Source organism: Salmo trutta, chromosome 21 (assembly GCF_901001165.1).
Source record: "Salmo trutta chromosome 21, fSalTru1.1, whole genome shotgun sequence".
In the NCBI taxonomy this organism is placed as follows: domain Eukaryota; kingdom Metazoa; phylum Chordata; class Actinopteri; order Salmoniformes; family Salmonidae; genus Salmo; species Salmo trutta.
In genome coordinates this window covers 12,137,465-12,155,491 of record NC_042977.1, presented here as the reverse complement: position 1 = coordinate 12,155,491, position 18,027 = coordinate 12,137,465, and the positions used below count along the sequence as shown (strand labels likewise).

Genomic DNA, 18,027 nt, shown 5'->3' with positions numbered 1-18,027 from the left:
TTTTTTTTGTACTGGTCCCCCGTGGGAATCGAACCCACAACCCTGGCGTTGCAAACACCATGCTCTACCAACTGAGCCACTGCAGTCGCAAAAAACATCAAGCGCTATGATGAAACTGGCTCTCATGAGGACCGCCACAGGAAAGGAAGACCCAGAGTTACCTCTGCTGCAGAGGGTAAGTTCATTAGAGTTACCAGCCTCCAGAAATTGCAGACCAAATAAATGCGTCAGAGTTCAAGTAACAGACACATCTCAACATCAAGTGTTCAGTGGAAACTGCGTGAATCAGGCCTTCATGGTCTAACTGCTTCAAAAAAAAAATAAGAAGAGACTTGCTTGGGCCAAGAAACACGAGCAATGGGCATTAGACCGGTGGAAATTTGAAATTTTTGGTTCCAACAGCCATGTCTTTGTGCGACGCAGAGTAGATGAACGGATAATCTCCGCATGTGTGGTTCCCACCATGAAGCACGGAGGAGGTGTGATGGTGTGGGGGTGCTTTGCTGTTGACATTGTCAGTGATTTATTCAGAATTCAAGGCACACTTAACCAGCATGGCTACCACAGCATTCTGCAGTGATACGCCATCCCATCTGGTTTGGGTTTAGTGGGACTATCATTTGTTTTTCAACAGGACAATGACCCAACACATCTCCAGACTGTAAGGGCTATTTGACCAAAGAAGGAGAGTGATGGAGTGCTGCATCAGATGACCTGGCCTCCACAATCACCCGACATCAACCCAATTGAGATGGTTTGGGATGAGTTGGACCGCAGAGTGAAGGAAAAGCAGCCAACAAGTGCTCAGCATATGTGGGAACTCCAACACTGTTGGAAAACCATTCCAGATGAAGCTGGTTGAAAGAATACGAAGAGTGTGCACAGCTGTCATCAAGGCAAAGGGTGGCTACTTTGAAGAATATAAAATATATTTTGATTTGTTTAACACTTTTTTTGGTTACTACATGGTTCTATATGTGTTTTCATAGTTTTGATGTCTTCACTGTTTTTCAACAATGTATAAAATAGTACAAATAAAGAAACCCTTGAATGAGTAGGTGTGGCCAAACTATTGACTGACTGGTACTGGGTGTGTGTGTGGCTCATTTTTGTGTTAGCCAGGTAGGCTATACTCATGTTGTAAAGATAAGCATTGTGCTTAATATTAGGACAGTTGAGAAATAAATATAGTAGGCATAGCTTATAGGAAGCTGATGGGATCCTCTTTCTAATAGAGGCCATTTAACTCGGGTTTTCTCACGCAATTGCGTAGCCTATAGAATTGTTGTGCAACATGAGCTCGTGGGCTCTCTTTTACATTACATTTGCTTTGATGTCAGAGTGATTAGAGAGACAATAGTGATGAGTAGCAGGTTTGGTAGGCTACTAATGACCATCCGCATCAGAGCTCGCAGGAGCCTAATGACCGTGACTAAACGGACACGTTGAACAGCCCTACTCCCTCATCTTAAACGGCAACGACCGCCACTGCAGCTTACGTGCCCCAGTGTTTGAAACTTGGTAAAATGTTGCAGTTAACGCAGTATCAACCACACTACCAACGGTGCCACTCTATCCTTAACAAGCCTTCGACTACTCAAATAGACTAAAATCTGATTCAGGTGGTGGAGTACAAAACAACTGTCATTTCTGCTTGATTAAACTAACCCCACGTGCTGCGGTATCCTAGCAACACTACTTAGGAGAGCAAGCCTACAGAGAGCAGTGTGAGCAGCAGCACACCTCATGTCACTTCTTGATTATTACCTCAGTCCTGTAATGTATAATTATACAGTGGGGGGGAAAGTATTTGATCCCCTGCTGATTTTATACGTTTGCCCACTGACAAAGAAAGGATCAGTCTAGAATTTTAATGGTAGGTTTATTTGAACAGTGAGAGACAGAATAACAACAAAAATATCCAGAAAAACGCATGTCAGAAATGTTATAAATTGATTTGCATTTTAATGAGGGAAATAAGTATTTGACCCCCTCTCAATCAGAAAGATTTCTGGCTCCCAGGTATCTTTTATACAGGTAACGAGCTGAGATTAGGAGCACACTCTTAAAGGGAGTGCTCCTAACCGCAGCTTGTTACCTGTATAAAAGACACCTGTCCACAGAAGCAATCAATCAGATTCCAAACTCTCCACCATGGCCAAGACCAAAGAGCTCTCCAAGGATGTCAGGGACAAGATTGTAGACCTACACCAGGCTGGAATGGGCTACAAGACCATCGCCAAGCAGCTTGGTGAGAAGGTGACAACAGTTGGTGCGATTATTCGCAAATGGAAGAAACACAAAAGAACTGTCAATCTCTCTCGGCCTGGGGCTCCATGCAAGATCTCACCTCGTGGAGTTGCAATAATCATGAGAACGGTGAGGAATCAGCCCAGAACTACACGGGAGGATCTTGTCAATGATCTCAAGGCAGCTGAGACCATAGTCACCAAGAAAACAATTGGTAACACACTACACCGTTAAGGACTGAAATCCTGCAGCGCCCGCAAGGTCCCCCTGCTCAAGAATACATATACATGCCGGTCTGAAGTTTGCCAATGAACATCTGAATGACTCAGAGGACAACCGGTGAAAGTGTTGTGGTCAGATGAGACCAAAATGGAGCTCTTTGACATCAACTCAACTCGCCGTGTTTGGAGGAGGAGGAATGCTGCCTATGACCCCAAGAACACCATCTCCACCGTCAAACATGGAGGTGGAAACATTATGCTTTGGGGGTGTTTTTCTGCTAAGGGCACAGGACAACTTCACCGCATCAAAGGGACGATGGACGGGGCCATGTACTGTCAAATCTTGGGTGAGAACCTCCTTCCCTCAGCCAGGGCATTGAAAATGGGTCGTGGATGGGTATTCCAGCATGACAATGACCCAAAACACACAGCCAAGGCAACAAAGGAGTTGCTCAAGAAGAAGCACATTAAGCTCCTGGAGTGGCCTAGCCAGTCTCCAGACCTTAATCCCATAGAAAATCTGTGGAGGGAGCTGAAGGTTCGAGTTGCCGAACATCAGCCTCGAAACCTTAATGACTTGGAGAAGATCTGCAAAGAGGAGTGGGACAAAATCCCTCCTGAGATGTGTGCAAACCTGGTGGCCAACTACAAGAAACATCTGACCTCTGTGATTGCCAACACGGGTTTTGCCACCAAGTACTAAGTCATGTTTTGCAGAGGGGTCAAATACTTATTTCCCTCATTAAAATGCAAATCATTTTATAACATTTTTGACATGCGTTTTTCTGGATTTTTTTGTTGTTATTCTGTCTCTCACTGTTCAAATAAACCTACTATTAAAATTATAGACTGATCATTTCTTTGTAAGTGGGCAAACGTACAAAATCAGCAGGGGATCAAATACTTTTTTCCCCCACTGTATGCCACTTGGCAAACACTTTTCCTAAAGTGACTTAACAGTAAATGCATACGTTTATACTGTGTATGGGAACCCTCCAGAGCGCCACCCTCTTGACAACTGTGCCACAAAGGACAACATGTACTGTAAGGCTGTGGTTGCCATTTTCCATGTTGAACTAAAAACATCACATTTCTGCCCCTCTTCTTAATCCTTAGGAGACCTGGGAGATGGCACTACTACATTCTGCTGCATTATTAATATTTGCGAAAGGACTTTGTATGGTTTTAATGAGCCTCGATGAGCATTGAGGACATTTGTCAATCAAATCTCTCTGTTTGTCCAGAAATGATCCTTCAGTTGCACCTACGGCCCTGCTGCCTCTCTGCAGGCTAATATTACTGTCGCTCCAGATGCATTAGTGGAGCAAGCCAGCAATGGCCTTTTGGGTTTTGGCCCATTCTAATGAGTTTTTACTCAAAGCGTTTTAGAAAATGCCCAAGAAATGGGCATGACATTAGGGATGGGCATCGTTATTTCAATATGGTACTACTATGGTACTTCCACTTATACCATGGTATAGTCTGACTCATGAAAATGTACCATGGTTTTAGCCTTGAAGTATGGTGGTACTGCCATGCACGCAAATAATAATAATAATAATAATAATAATAATAATAATAATGTTATCGCTTAATTTATACCATGGTAGTTGTGGATCATGGAAATTCCATGGTTTTAACCTGCATTATACATTCTACCATGGTAATGCACAATTATGAAAAATGGTACCAATAATTATCATATGGTACCATCTTTATTAATTGTGCGTTACCATATCACAATGGCAGTATAATACATTAAATAAATACCCCCCCCAGGTCAAGAGGTTGGTATTATATTGATTCATTTATATAATCATATGGGCAAGTTTGTAATGAAGTCAGAGGTAGGCTTCTTTTGTTGGTCCTAGTTTGTCTGTAACATCAAAGAAAAAGGGCAATAGTTGCTGTGAAAAAGGGGTAGTCATTTCTGTATTAGTACTGTTTTTGCTCATGTTTAGGTTTCCTGTAGAGGGAGGGAGAGACAATTGTTGGCATTTTGTAATTTACAGTATTTATAGGCAAGGGGTGTTGTGCTTGTTTTGGCCCGCAGAGGGAGCCGCTCGCTCTAGTCATTGCATCACGCACTCTTGCGCTAACCTGCCTAGTAAGTGAGTCAGTTGATTGAGAGCCAACTGAAAATTGTATTGAAGAGGGAAGCACCAGATACTATTTCCTCACGGACCCTTGTAAGAGCAGAACGGAACACGGCTACGTTCAATCCTCGCGCCTTTACATCGCTGAAGACCGTGTACCTCTAGATAAAATCATTTAAATGGAATCCCCGCATGTCGTGGGCCATTTTTGTAACTTTTTTAAATGTATTAACCTGTTGGGGCTAGGGGGCAGTATTTGCACGGCCGGATAAAAAAAACGTACCCGATTTAAACTGGTTACTACTCTTGCCCAGAAACGAGAATATGCATATAATTAGTAGATTTGGATAGGAAACACTTTAAAGTTTCTAAAACTGTTTGAATGGTGTCTGTGAGTATAACAGAACTCATATGGCAGGCCAAAACCTGAGAAGATTCCATACAGGAAGTGCCCTGTCTGACAATTTGTTGTCCTTCAGTTGCATCTCTATCGAAAATACAGCATCTCTGCTGTAACGTGACATTTTCTAAGGCTTCCATTGGCTCTCAGAAGGCGCCAGAAAGTGTAATGGGGTGTCTGCTGTCTCTGGGCGAAGAACAGCAGGAGAATTTGTGAGTGGTCAGCCTGAGAACAGTGACACTGGAGATGAATACAACGTCGCCCGGTTGGAATATTATCGCTATTTTACGAGAAAAATAGCATAAAAATTGATTTTAAACAGCGTTTGACATGCTTCGAAGTACGGTAATCAAATATTTTGACATTTTTTGTCACGAAATGCGCTCGTGCGTCACCCTTCGGATAGTGACCTGAACGCACGAACAAAACGGAGTTATTTGGATATAACTATGGATTATTTGGAACCAAAACAACATTTGTTGTTAAAGTAGAAGTCCTGGGAGTGCATTCTGACGAAGAACAGCAAAGGTAATCCAATTTTTCTAATAGTAATTCTGAGTTTGGTGAGGGCCAAGCTTGGTGGGTGTCAAAATAGCTAGCCGTGATATGTACTCAGAATATTGCAAAATGTGCTTTCACCGAAAAGCTATTTTAAAATCTGACACCGCGATTGCATAAAGGAGTTCTGTATAATTCTTAAAATAATTGTTATATATTTTGTCAATGTTTATGATGAGTAATTTAGTAAATTCACCGGATGTTTTCGGTGGGAATGCTAGTTCTGAACATCGCATGCCAATGTAAAAAGCTGTTTTTTGATATAAATATGAACTTGATTGAACAAAACATGCAAGCGTACCACCTCGCCCAGACAGGTTAAACTAGGCAAGTCAATTAACAAATTCTAATTTACAATTATGGCCTCCCAAAAGGCCTCCTGTGGGGACGGGGGCTGGGATTAAAAATAAAATAAATATAGGACAAAACGCACATCACGACAAGAGAGCCAACACAACACTACATAGAAACCTAAGATGACAAAGCATAGCATGGCAGGAACACATGACAACACAGCATGGTAGAAACACAACATGGTAGCAGCACAAAACATGGTACAAACATTATTGGGCACAGACAACAGCACAAAGGGCAAGAAGGTAGAGACAACAACACATCACGCAAAGCAGCGACAACTGTCAGTGTGAGTGTCCATGATTGAGTCTTTGAATGAAGAGATTTGAGATAAAACTGTCCAGTTTGTATGTTTGTTGCAGCTCATTCCAGTCGCTAGCTGCAGCAAACTGAAAAGACGAGCAACCCAGGGATGTGTGTGCTTTGGGGACCTTTTAACAGAATGTGACTGGCAGAACGGGTGTTGTATGTGGAGGATGAGGGCTGCAGTAGATATCTCAGATAGGGGTGACTTGGGCCTAAGAGGGTTTTATAAATAAGCTTCAACCAGTGGGTCTTGCAATGGGTATACAGAGATGACCAGTTTACAGAGTATAGAGTGCAGTGATGTGTCCTATAAGGAGCATTGGTGGCAGATCTGATGGCTGAATGGTAAAGAACATCTAGCCGCTTGAGAGCACCCTTACCTGCCGATCTATAAATTACGTCTCCGTAATTTAGCAAGGGTAGGATAGTCATCTGAATCAGGGTTAGTTTGGCAGCTGGGGTGAAAGAGGATGATTACGATGGAGGAAACCAAGTCTAGATTTAACTTTAGCCTGCAGCGTTGATATGTGCTGAGAGGACAGTGTACTATCTAGCCATACTGCCAATTACTTGTAGGAGTTGACTACCTCAAACTCTAAACCCTCAGAGGTAGTAATCACACCTGTGGGGAGAGGGGCATTCTTCTTAACAAACCACATTACCTTGTTCTGAACACCTCCAAAATAAAGGTAAAGGGCAGAGAAAGCTTGTTGGACACTAAGAAAGCTTTGTTGTAGAGCATTTAACTCGTAATCTGGGGAGGGGCCTGCTGAGTAGAAGCCTGTATCTGCATATAAATGGATGAGAGAGCTTCCTACTGCCCGAGCTATGTTGTTGATGTAAATTGAGAGGTGTGGGGCCTAGGATTGAGCGTTGGGGTTCTCCCTTGGTGACAGGCAGTGACTGAGACAGCAGATGTTCTGTCTTTATACGCTGCACTCTTTGAGAGAGGTAGTTAGCAAACCAGGCCAAAGACTCCTCAGAGAGACACCAATACTCCTTAGCCGGCCCACAAGAATGGAATGGTCTACCGCAGGGGTGCCCAACCAGTCGATCGCGAGATGATTATACATTTACTCAAATTCAGCCACACAAATCAATGCCTGTAATCTTTCTGTTTTAATGTTCGACAGTCCTCCATTCACAGCAATGTCTGAAAAGTCAGGTGATTTACATAAAATATGACCAGTCCCTGCCCACTTATTGACGTATGCCGAGTTTGCGTGTGTCAGGTGCCCCCTGCCAACTCCAAGTCGAGGTCACGGTGATGCCAGGCAGGTAGCTAGCTAACTTTGTAGCCAGATGTGTCCTTAAGTTGTGTGGTCAACACGCAGCAATAATGAGTGAAGGATACAGAAAACAGGAATGAGTGGAGGATTCTTTTTTTCGTCATGTCCAACTCAATGTGTGTGCCTCATCTGCCATAATAGCATCGCTATCCCAAAGAAAGGTAACAGAACGCCATTTTTAAAACCACACACAAAAGCCCAGGAAAGTGATTTTCCAGCAAAGACTGAATTACGAATAAGAAAGGTAGAAGAACTAAAAAAATCAACTGGCAGCGCAGAAGTCAATTTTCACAAGGCCTGTGACTAAAGGGAAGGCGGCAACCATAGCATCTTATCGCGTGAGTCGCGTTCTTGCTAAGCATAAAAAGTTGTTCAAACATGGGGAGATGATCAAGGAAGCAGTTATTGAGGCTGCAGACTCGCTGTTTGGGGATTTTAAGAACAAGACTGACATTATGGCTGACATCAATGACATTCAGTTGTCTAGAAATACGGTGACAAGAAGATGAGGGAATAGCGGAGAACCTCAAGGATCAACTGAAGAAGGATATTGACAACTGCGAGTGTTATTCCCTACAGTGTGACGGGCCCACACATATGGTAGATGTGGCACAGTTATGCATTTTTATCCGAATGTTATTTGACAACATGAGTACAAAGGAGGAACTACTCGCCATTTTGCCACTGAAAGGACATACATAGGGCGAAGATATTTTTCAAGCTTTTATGGAGTTTGCTAACAAATTCCAGCTGCCCTTTTGTAAGCTTGTCTCCATTACTACCGATGGGGCACCCGCTATGGTAGGACGCATTAGTTAGTTCGTTGCATTGTGCAAACGAGATGATTCTTTCCCGGACTTTCTTAGTTATCACTGCGTAATTCATCTGCAAGCTTTGTGCGGGAAGATGTTAAACATGAAAGAGGTGATGGATGTTGCGATGAAGATTGCGTGTTCTATTCAAGCAAGAAGTCTACAGCGGAGGCTATTTCGCACTCACTTAGAAGAGACTGAAGCAGAGCACACAGACCTGCTGCTGCACACGGATGTGCGGTGGCTGAGCCGAGGGACATTTTTAGGGAGATTCAGTGAGTTGTTGCCTGAAATCAATGAGTTTCTCAAGGTCTCCAAACATGCAGAATATGCACAGCTAGAGGACACACAGTGGCTTCTGGATTTAGCTTTTCTCACTGACCTAACTTACATGCTTAATGAAATGAATGTAGAGCTGCAAGGAAAAGGCAAACATGTAATCAACATGATCAGCTCTGTGAACACTTTTAAATGCGAACTACAACTGCTCACGAGAAAGCTGCAACGTAAGGACCTGCACTTCTTTCAACACATGCATTCAGAACTTGAACGTCAGGGCAAGGATACAGCACAGCTTGACAATGCACGTTACTTGGAGCAAGTCCAGAGCATCTCATCCGAGTTTGACAGTCGTTTCACTGACTTTGCATCACGTGAGTCTATTGCCACTTAAATGTTCTTGCCGTTTAGCACAGACATAAATTTGGAAGTCGTTGCCTCCAAAATGTGATCACATTTTCAGTTGGACACAGCTATAGCAGAAACTGAAATTCTCACCCTTCATAATGACATTCAACTGAAATCCAGGGCAACCACTGAGATGAAGAGTTCTGGGAGCTACTGCTAGAGGAGAAGTATCCCAACATAAGAAGATGTGCTCTCGACCTACCTCTGAGTCTGCATTTTCTCATATGAAGATAAAGTCCAAGTACAGATCTACTATGACTGATGACCACCTTGTGGCCTGCATGAGACCTGCAACAAGCTGCTAAAGCCTTAATTATGAAAAACTACTTGCCTCCACCCAATGCCAAAAGTCACACTAAGGTAGGAAATGAAATTAGTTGCACTTACACTTGTGGAAAACATGTTATTGGTCTACATTATATTTAGGTATCAAATGGGTATCAGAGCGGAGGTCCGTACTCAGTGGTGTGTTGCATTTCATACATTTTGATGGTTGGTTTAGATTTAGAGACTGGTAGACCTCAACAGGCTGGCAAATTTAAAAAGTAGATCTCACATCAAAGAAGGTTGGGCACACCTGGCCTACCGTATCAAAAGCTTTGGCCAAGTCAATAAAAATAGCAGCACAACATTGCTTAGAATCAAGGGCAAAAGTGACATCATTGAGGACTTATAAGGTTGCAGTGACACATCCATAACCTGAGCGGAAACCAGATTGTATACCAGAGATAATACTGTAGACCTCAAGAAAGCCAGTCAGTTGATTATCAAAAGTGTTGGAAAAACTTGTCAATAAACAGGGCAAAATAGAAATAGGCCTATAACAGTTAGGATCAGCTTGATCTCCCCCTTTAAAGAAAGGACGAACCGTCGCTGCCTTCCAAGCAATGGGAACCTCCCCAGAGAGGAAAGACCGGTTAAAAAGGTCTGAGATAAGCTTGTTGACGATAGGGGCAGAAACCTTAAAGAAGAAAGAGATTAAACCATCTGATCCAGATGGTTTTTTGAGGTCAAGTTTAAGAGCGTCAAGTTTGTAAGTGACGACATACAAGATCAGTCATTAATTCATTGCTATTTCCGCGTTCAAGACAAGTCGGAACTCAGACAAACATTTCAGAATTGGAAACTTGTTGTAGAAAGACGAGGGCCGAGTTTCCCACTTGGAAAGTATTAGTAAATCATTTAAAAAAAAAAGTTTACTCAAATTTGACACTAAAGAAAGATTATTCTATTTAAAAAGCAGGGCATTGAGTTAACTTGTTATGGATAGGGGGCAGTATTTTCACGGCCGGATTAAAAACGTACCCGATTTAATCTGATTATTACTCCTGCCCAGAAACTAGAATATGCATATAATTAGCTTTGGGTAGAAAACACTCCAAAGTTTCTAAAACTGTTTGAATGGTGTCTGTGAGTATAACAGAACTCATTTGGCAGGCCAAAACCTGAGAAGATTCCAAACAGGAAGCGCCCTCTCTGACCATTCCTTGGCCTTCTTGATCATCTCTATCCAAAACAGGGGATCTCTGGCATAACGTGACATTTTCTAACGCTCCGATAGGCTCTCAGAAGGCGCCAGAACGTTGAATGATGACTTTGCAGGCCATGGCTGAAAAACAGTAGCGCATTTGGATAGTGGTCGATCTGAGAACAATGAGACTGGGGGCGCGTGCACGAGAAGACTCCATGTTTTCATTTTCAGTCTTTGAACGAAAACAACGACTCCCGGTCGGAATATTATCGCTTTTTTACGAGACAAATCGCATAAAAATTGATTTTAAACAGCGTTTGGACATGCTTCGAAGTACGGTAATGGAATATTTTTAAAAAAATTGTCACGAAACGCGCCGGGCGCGTTACCCTTCGGATAGTGTCTTGAACGCACAACAAAACGCCTCTATTTGGATATAACTATGGATTATTTGGAACCAAACCAACATTTGTTATTGAAGTAGAAGTCCTGGGAGTGCATTCTGACGAAGAACAGCAAAGGTAATCCAATTTTTCTTATAGTAAATCTGAGTTTGGTGAGGGCCAAACTTGGTGGGTGTCAAAATAGCTAGCCATGATGGCTGGGCTATCTACTCAGAATATTGCAAAATGTGCTTTCACCGAAAAGCTATTTTAAAATCGGACACCTCGATTGCATAAAGGAGTTCGGTATCTATATTTCTTAAAATAATTATGTTTTTTGTGAACGTTTATCGTGAGTAATTTAGTAAATTCACCGGAAGTGTTCGGTGGGAATGCTAGTTCTGAACGTCACATGCTAATGTAAAAAGCTGTTTTTTGATATAAATATGAACTTGATTGAACAAAACATGCATGTATTGTATAACATAATGTCCTAGGAGTGTCATCTGATGAAGATCATCAGGTTAGTGCTGCATTTAGCTGTGGTTTTGTTTTTTGTGACATTAAATACTAGCTTGAAAAATGGGTGTCTGATTATTTCTGGCTGGGTACTCTGCTGACATAATCTAATGTTTTGCTTTCGCTGTAAAGCTTTTTTTGAAATCGGACAGTGTGATTAGATAAAGGAGAGTCTTGTCTTTAAAATGGTGTAAAATAGTCATATGTTTGAAAAATTGAAGTTTTGGGATTTTCGAGGACTTTGTATTTCGCACCACGCCCATCATCTAGCGGAACGTCTAGATGTAAGAGGTTAGTGTAAAATGTTCAATGTAATGCATCTCAATAGGTAGTATGTAAAACCTAATGAGAAACTTTTTATCATTTTTGCTTTTTGTAACAAACAAATGTCTTTATAGGGTTAAATATTAGTTTACAGGGCACATGTGATTTTAAAAGTAGCTAGAAATGTATATAGGCCCTATATAGGCTAAATCTCAATCAATTTAGAAATCTTATTTTCTGGTGCTCCTAAACTTTGTTGTGCTCCTAAACTTTTTAAAGTTGGGAGCACCAGTTCTACCAATGGAAAATGTTAATTTAGAGACCTGTCTGTGTCCAAGGCTTTGTCGATATGCACCCATAATCAACAAAACTGTGACTTCCTCCCATGCAGTGTGTTGTGATAATAAATGTTGCTGTCCGTCCTGGCTTAGGGAAAAGGAAGCTTGCTGGTGTAATTTAATTTGTGTTCCCAGTAACAGCGTGCCTGTGAAATACTGCTGTGACACTCCAATTTCCGCTAAGTTATTGTGTTTTGGTGTGGAGCTTTGATTACCAGCGGGCCACAAAGCTGCCATCCGTCAGAACCCTTCCATATGCAGAGGCTCACAGTTTAATGACCCTGATGAAGAGCCTGTCTACCACGTTTATGAATCAGACTGCCCAGAATCACATTATCCCAACTCAACGCCAGGAGCTTCTCTGTGGGTGGGCATCAGTGTGTAAAAATGAATAGTCAGGAAGGTAGTTGGATTGTTTATTGGTCAAATGATTGCGAAGATAAATCTCAGCATTGGTTTAGGACAAAGGTGCTCCAATTCTCGAGGGCCGTAGTCCTGCTGTTTTGTTTTCTGTTTTTTTTTCTCCCTGGCAATTAATGAACTAATTAATGTCGTTGACTGACCAGTGATTGCTAGTTACCACGCATGTTTAAAAAGGCAAGGAGGAGAACTAGCTTGTGGCCCTTGACGTCTGGAGTTGTTTTTCTGGTTTTAGTGATGAGCTGATATATTAGTCAAATGTCGTTTTTTTTTTATTGATGTGAGCTGAGCTCCCAGGGCGTAGTCTTCCTCCAGTAGAACAACATGGACACCCTGAGCCGCACCCTGACCACAACCGTACACTACAGGACTTAACACAGTACTTTCCCCTCCACAGCTCTACCCTGGGGCCATCCTGGAAGTGTGTGGATGAAAATTGGGGAGGTTCCCTCAAGTCCAAGGTGAGTTGTGTCAACATGTCGTCGCGGGACCACCCATCTTGTAACGCTTATTGGTGTCCGTTGTCGTCTTGGTGTCAGTTGGCTGTGAAGGGGCTGTTATTGTAGGCTGCCTTTGTGTAGGGTAGAGCCTCGGAGCTCTCTGCCTTATGGCACTGTTTGTGTTGCGGACAGCTGTACGCTCGCCTTCACAACTGTGGTCCCTTTTAACTTGATTACCGAATGTTTTCCCAACGGTTTCTGTTTACAAGCTTTGTGCCAAAAAAATAGAACTGTCCATCAATTGATTAATTCATTAGACCTTTTGATATTGTTGACCTTTTGTGTCCACAGCTTTTGTCAGGTCTGACAAGCCGAAGATGTTCAAGGGTCTTCAAATTAAGGTACAACATGAATTGTAGATACTCTTGCCTGTTGCGTACAATTAATTAGTTGAGTTAAATACAGTAAAGAAGTGGTTGTTTCTCTGACAGCTTTTATACAACTTTGGAATGAAAACCACATTATGTTCAAGACAATCTCCTGTCATTATGGAAAAGCATGAACCCTATGCTACACCGTATAGAGTTTTTATTATCTTATAGGCATTACAATGGCTGTTGGAATTGGTTAACTTTGTTTGGCCGTAGACCTGATAGTCCTCTGCGTGTTTTTTGTTTCAGTATGTGAGAGGCGCAGACCCTATACTAAAGCTGCTGGACGATAACGGGAACATCGCTGAAGAACTCAGCATCCTCAAGTGGAACACGGATAGTGTGGAAGAATTCCTGAGCGAGAAGTTGGAAGTATATAATACCGATTTGTAGTACTCATCACCAAATTTTTCTGTGCTCTGTTTTGGATTTTATTGTTTAAAGGGACTGCACTATTGGACTTTTTTTTTTTGTAGTATCTGAAAATCGTGAACTTCGTCCGTAGATTTTGTGAACTGACATTATGTGCCAGGGTGTAAAATGGCTGTTTATAGATTTGTAAAGATTGGTGAAGTACATGAACTTACCTGCAAAATGCCTGGCATTAACATCAAAATGATTGGAATGAAGTAGCCAAAGAGAAACTAAAGATGTTCACTGCTTGTTACCTTTTGTGTTGTTTATTTGTTCTCCCATCTGTCAGTTGTCTCTGTAGTTTAAAAAAAATATTACTTGTGGGATCTTAGAGGGGGGTGTGGGGGGGGTCGTTCGCTTCATGCAGATGTTTCGGGGAGGAACACATTAGTGAAGGCCTCACAGTAAACCACATTTTGGGATGTGAGACCCGATGTCCCTGTGTGTCACTCTGGGCATCTTGCAGTGGAGAGAGATTGGATTCCCCAGTGTGTGAATTAGAAAGGGGAGGAAAAACGCTACAATTAATAAAATGTCTCATGTTATTTTTTTATGATTTGTGTCTTCTGTTCAAGCATACACTGCATTTAATTAATTGTGCTGTGTTGTATATTTCTGGTAGTATGACATGGAGGGTAGCTGCGATTTGCCAAAGGGTGTAACATTCATGCCATCTAGTGGAAGAAAATAGTATCATTTCCAGGCACAGTATGAGTACAGTCTACTACTCAGTTTAACTCAATGTTATGGTAGGCCTTTTGAAATGCAGAAAATACGCTTTTGATACATAGAGGGGTTTTAAAGATTGATTTGGTTCATTACATTATACAAATGAAAGCTTCCTCAATAAACCAAGATTGAAACAAATGGTTATTGCCAGTATAAAAATGGAGCCCATTTTCAACCACAGCACAACACACTTTAAATATATGCAGTAAAATGTATGAAAACTCTTCTAATGAATCTAGCACTATATTCTGAGCAACATTTAAAGACCTAACCCTATCCTTAATGCATAATCGAACAAGAATTATATATTTTGGGTTGTCTCTGTTCCCATCCTCTGCATGGTGGTGATCATCTTGGCTTTAGAGGAATCCTCCATGCTGCCCATTTTACAGCACTTGAGCGAGAACAGGGCTATCATCGCCCCAATAACACCCAGGACTATGCCCACTATCATCAGTGTCCTCACTGCCTGAAAGGTACCTGGAAGACCACACCAGATCACCATCGATAACAAACCAAGCTGTGATATCTTCTTCAGAACAGAAACCTAATTAGGTCAGTGAATATAATCAACTATGTATATTACTGACATATGAGCCACATAATGTATGAGTTTACCAGTCAAATTGCCAGGGATCAAGGTTCCAATATGAATAACACACTGAAATGTATTCTGTTGGTATTTGAATTTTGAATCTCTGTTATGTGTTTTGCCTGTGATAATGGTGTTGACTGAACATGAGCCTGGCAAAGAACCATGACACACAATTGCATACTGATAGGAGTAGGCCAGGGCAAAGTGTGGGAGAGGACAAACTAAAAAGCAGAATCACTCAACGTTTTGAGGAACTGAATTGCTCTCCATACACTGAATCATGGCCACCCGAATTGGACCAGAGGCCCTCTTACAAGTCAATGTGTAATTAGAACCCTGAAAGACTGTCTCGGTAAAGACACCACACCAACCTAAATGTAGACATGTTGGCATGCATCACCCAGGTGGGCTCTACTACACATTGGTGGTGAGTGAATTCCCCCAACCTTACAATGTAAATCAGTTGGAAAAGAGCTTTGAATGCTGTGTTTACACAGGCAGCCCAATTTGGATCTATTGCCCAATTACTGGCAAAAGAGCTGATATTCTCATTGGTCAAAAGACCAATTTGTGGGGAAACATGAGAATTGAGCCGGCAGCGCCTATCAGGCCCAGGACAAATTCACCCGTCTAGAGTGCCGTGGCCATACTCTCCGCCTGGTATAGAGGTTTTGGATGGCAGGAAGCTTGGCCCCAGTGATGTACTGGGCCGTTCGCACTACCCTCTGTATTGCCTTGCGGTCGGAGGCCGAGCAGTTGCCATACCAGGCAGTGATGCAACCAGTCAGGATGCTCTCGATGGTGCAGCCGTAGAACCTTTTGAGGATCTGAGGACCCATGCCAAATCTTTTCAGTCTCCTGAGGGGGAATAGGTTTCACGTGCCCTCTTCACGACTGTCTTGGTGTGCTTGGACAATGTTAGTTTGTTGGTGATGTGGACACCAAGGAACTTGAAGCTCTCAACCTGCTCCACTGCAGCCCCGTCGATGAGAATGGGGGCGTGCTCGGTCCTCTTTTTCCTGTAGTCCACAATCATCTCCTTTGTCTTGATCACGTTGAGGGAGAGGCTGTTGTCCTGGCACCACACGGCCAGGTCTCTGACCTCCTCCCTATAGGCTGTTTCGTCGTTGTCGGTGACCAGGCCTACCACTGTTGTGTAATCGGCAAACTTAATGATGGTGTTGGAGTTCAGGCCAAAGAGTTCAATCTTGGTTTCATCAGACCAGAGCATCTTGTTTCTCATGGTCTGAGAGTCCTTTAGGTGCCTTTTGGGAAACTCCAAGCAGGCTGTCATGTGCCTTTTACTGAGGAGTGGCTTCCGTCTGGCCACTCTACCATAAAGGCCTGATTGGTGGAGTGCTGCAGAGATGGTTATCCTTCTGGAAGATTCTCCCATCTCCACAGAGGAAACCTGGAGCTTTGTCAGAGTGACCATCGGGTTCTTGGTCACCTCCCTGACCAAGACCCTTCTTCCCTGATTGCTCAGTTTGGCCGGGCGGCCAGCTTTAGGAAGAATCTTGGTGGTTCCAAACTTCTTCCATTTAAGAATGATGGAGGCCACTGTGTTCTTGGGGACCTTCAATGCTGCAAAAATCTTTTGGTACCCTTCCTCAGATCTGTGCCTTGACACAATCCTGTCTCGGAGCTCTATGGACAATTCCATCGACCTCATGACTTGGTTTTTGCTCCAACATGCACTGTCAACTGTGGGACCTTAAATAGACAGGTGTGTGCCTTTCCAAATCATGTCCAATCATTTGAATTTACCACAGGTGGACACAAGAGCATTAGTGAGGTCGGGCACTGATGTTGGGCAATTAGGCCTGGCTCACAGTCGGCGTTCCAATTCATCTCAAAGGTGTTCGATGGGGTTGGGGTCAGGGCTCTGTGCAGGCCAGTCAAGTTCTTCCACACCGATCTCGACAAACCATTTCTGTATGGACCTCGATTTGTGCACAGGGACATTGTTATAGTTAAACAGGAAAGGGCCTTCCCAAAACAGAATCTTCTAGAATGACATTGTATGCTGTGGAGTTAATATTTCCCTTCACATGAACTAAGAGGCCTAGCCGGAACCATGAAAAACAGCCCCAGACCATTATTCCTCTTCCACCAAACTTTACAGTTGGCACTATGCATTGGGGCAGGTAGCATTCTCCTGGCAACCACCAAACCCAGATTCGTCCGTCAGACTGCCAGATGGTGAAGCGTACGGACTCGTCGGAATATGACTATACATGTGTGAAGCAACAAAAGCAGATTGTGAATAGAAGCAATATTAACGTTAGTGTAAAGTATTCATAGGTTGCACCTCCGTGCAAATAGCTAGCAATGCTAAAGTTGGCTAGCTAAAATCCGGTGTTCTAAGATAGCTAACGCTATTCTGCATCTAATGTCAATCTGACAACACAAAATTATGACAAAAAGGTTTTCCTACTAATAATTTGCGTCATTTAGAAATATAATTGTATTTCCAAGCCACTGTAATGCAATTTTGATTAAATGTCCATCAGCACCATCTGGCAATGCATTATTGTGACAAAACGTGCAACCCGTGAATAGCGTAGTACCGTGTGGCTCAGTTGGTAGAGCATGGTGTTTGCAACGCCAGGGTTGTGGGTTCGATTCCCACGGGGGACCAGTACGGAGAAGAAATGTATGAAATGTTTGCATTCACTACTGTAAGTCGCTCTGGATATGGACAAATGTAAATGTAATAGCTTTTTTTGCTAGCTAGTAGGATTGACATGACCTATAGCTGCAGGCTACCATTTCGTCTTGGCGTGAACGTGCAGAGGAGTATGAATTGCACGAGACTAATGGACATTCAGTTTGCATGATTCATATTTTGCATGGGACTAGTATGGGCCTTTCATAATATTGGTTTGAATTGTAGAAATTAAAAGCAATTGTCAGCGCATCCCTGTTACTGGCAGGACATCTTTCAGTTGGCCAGGGGGCTCAATTGGACTCATGCTGCTATGTTAGCGATTCACCTAAATGCCTGCACCATTGGGCGACCAAAGAGCTGTTGATATAGGGGATTCTTT

At 42.7% G+C, this 18,027-nt stretch overlaps 1 pseudogene; it reads left to right on the top strand.

The window, feature by feature from the left end:
* The window catches only part of LOC115156693 (selenoprotein F-like), a 28,319-nt pseudogene extending 14,121 nt beyond the window's left edge, over window positions 1-14,198 (top strand).
* Window positions 14,199-18,027: the final 3,829 nt, after the last annotated feature.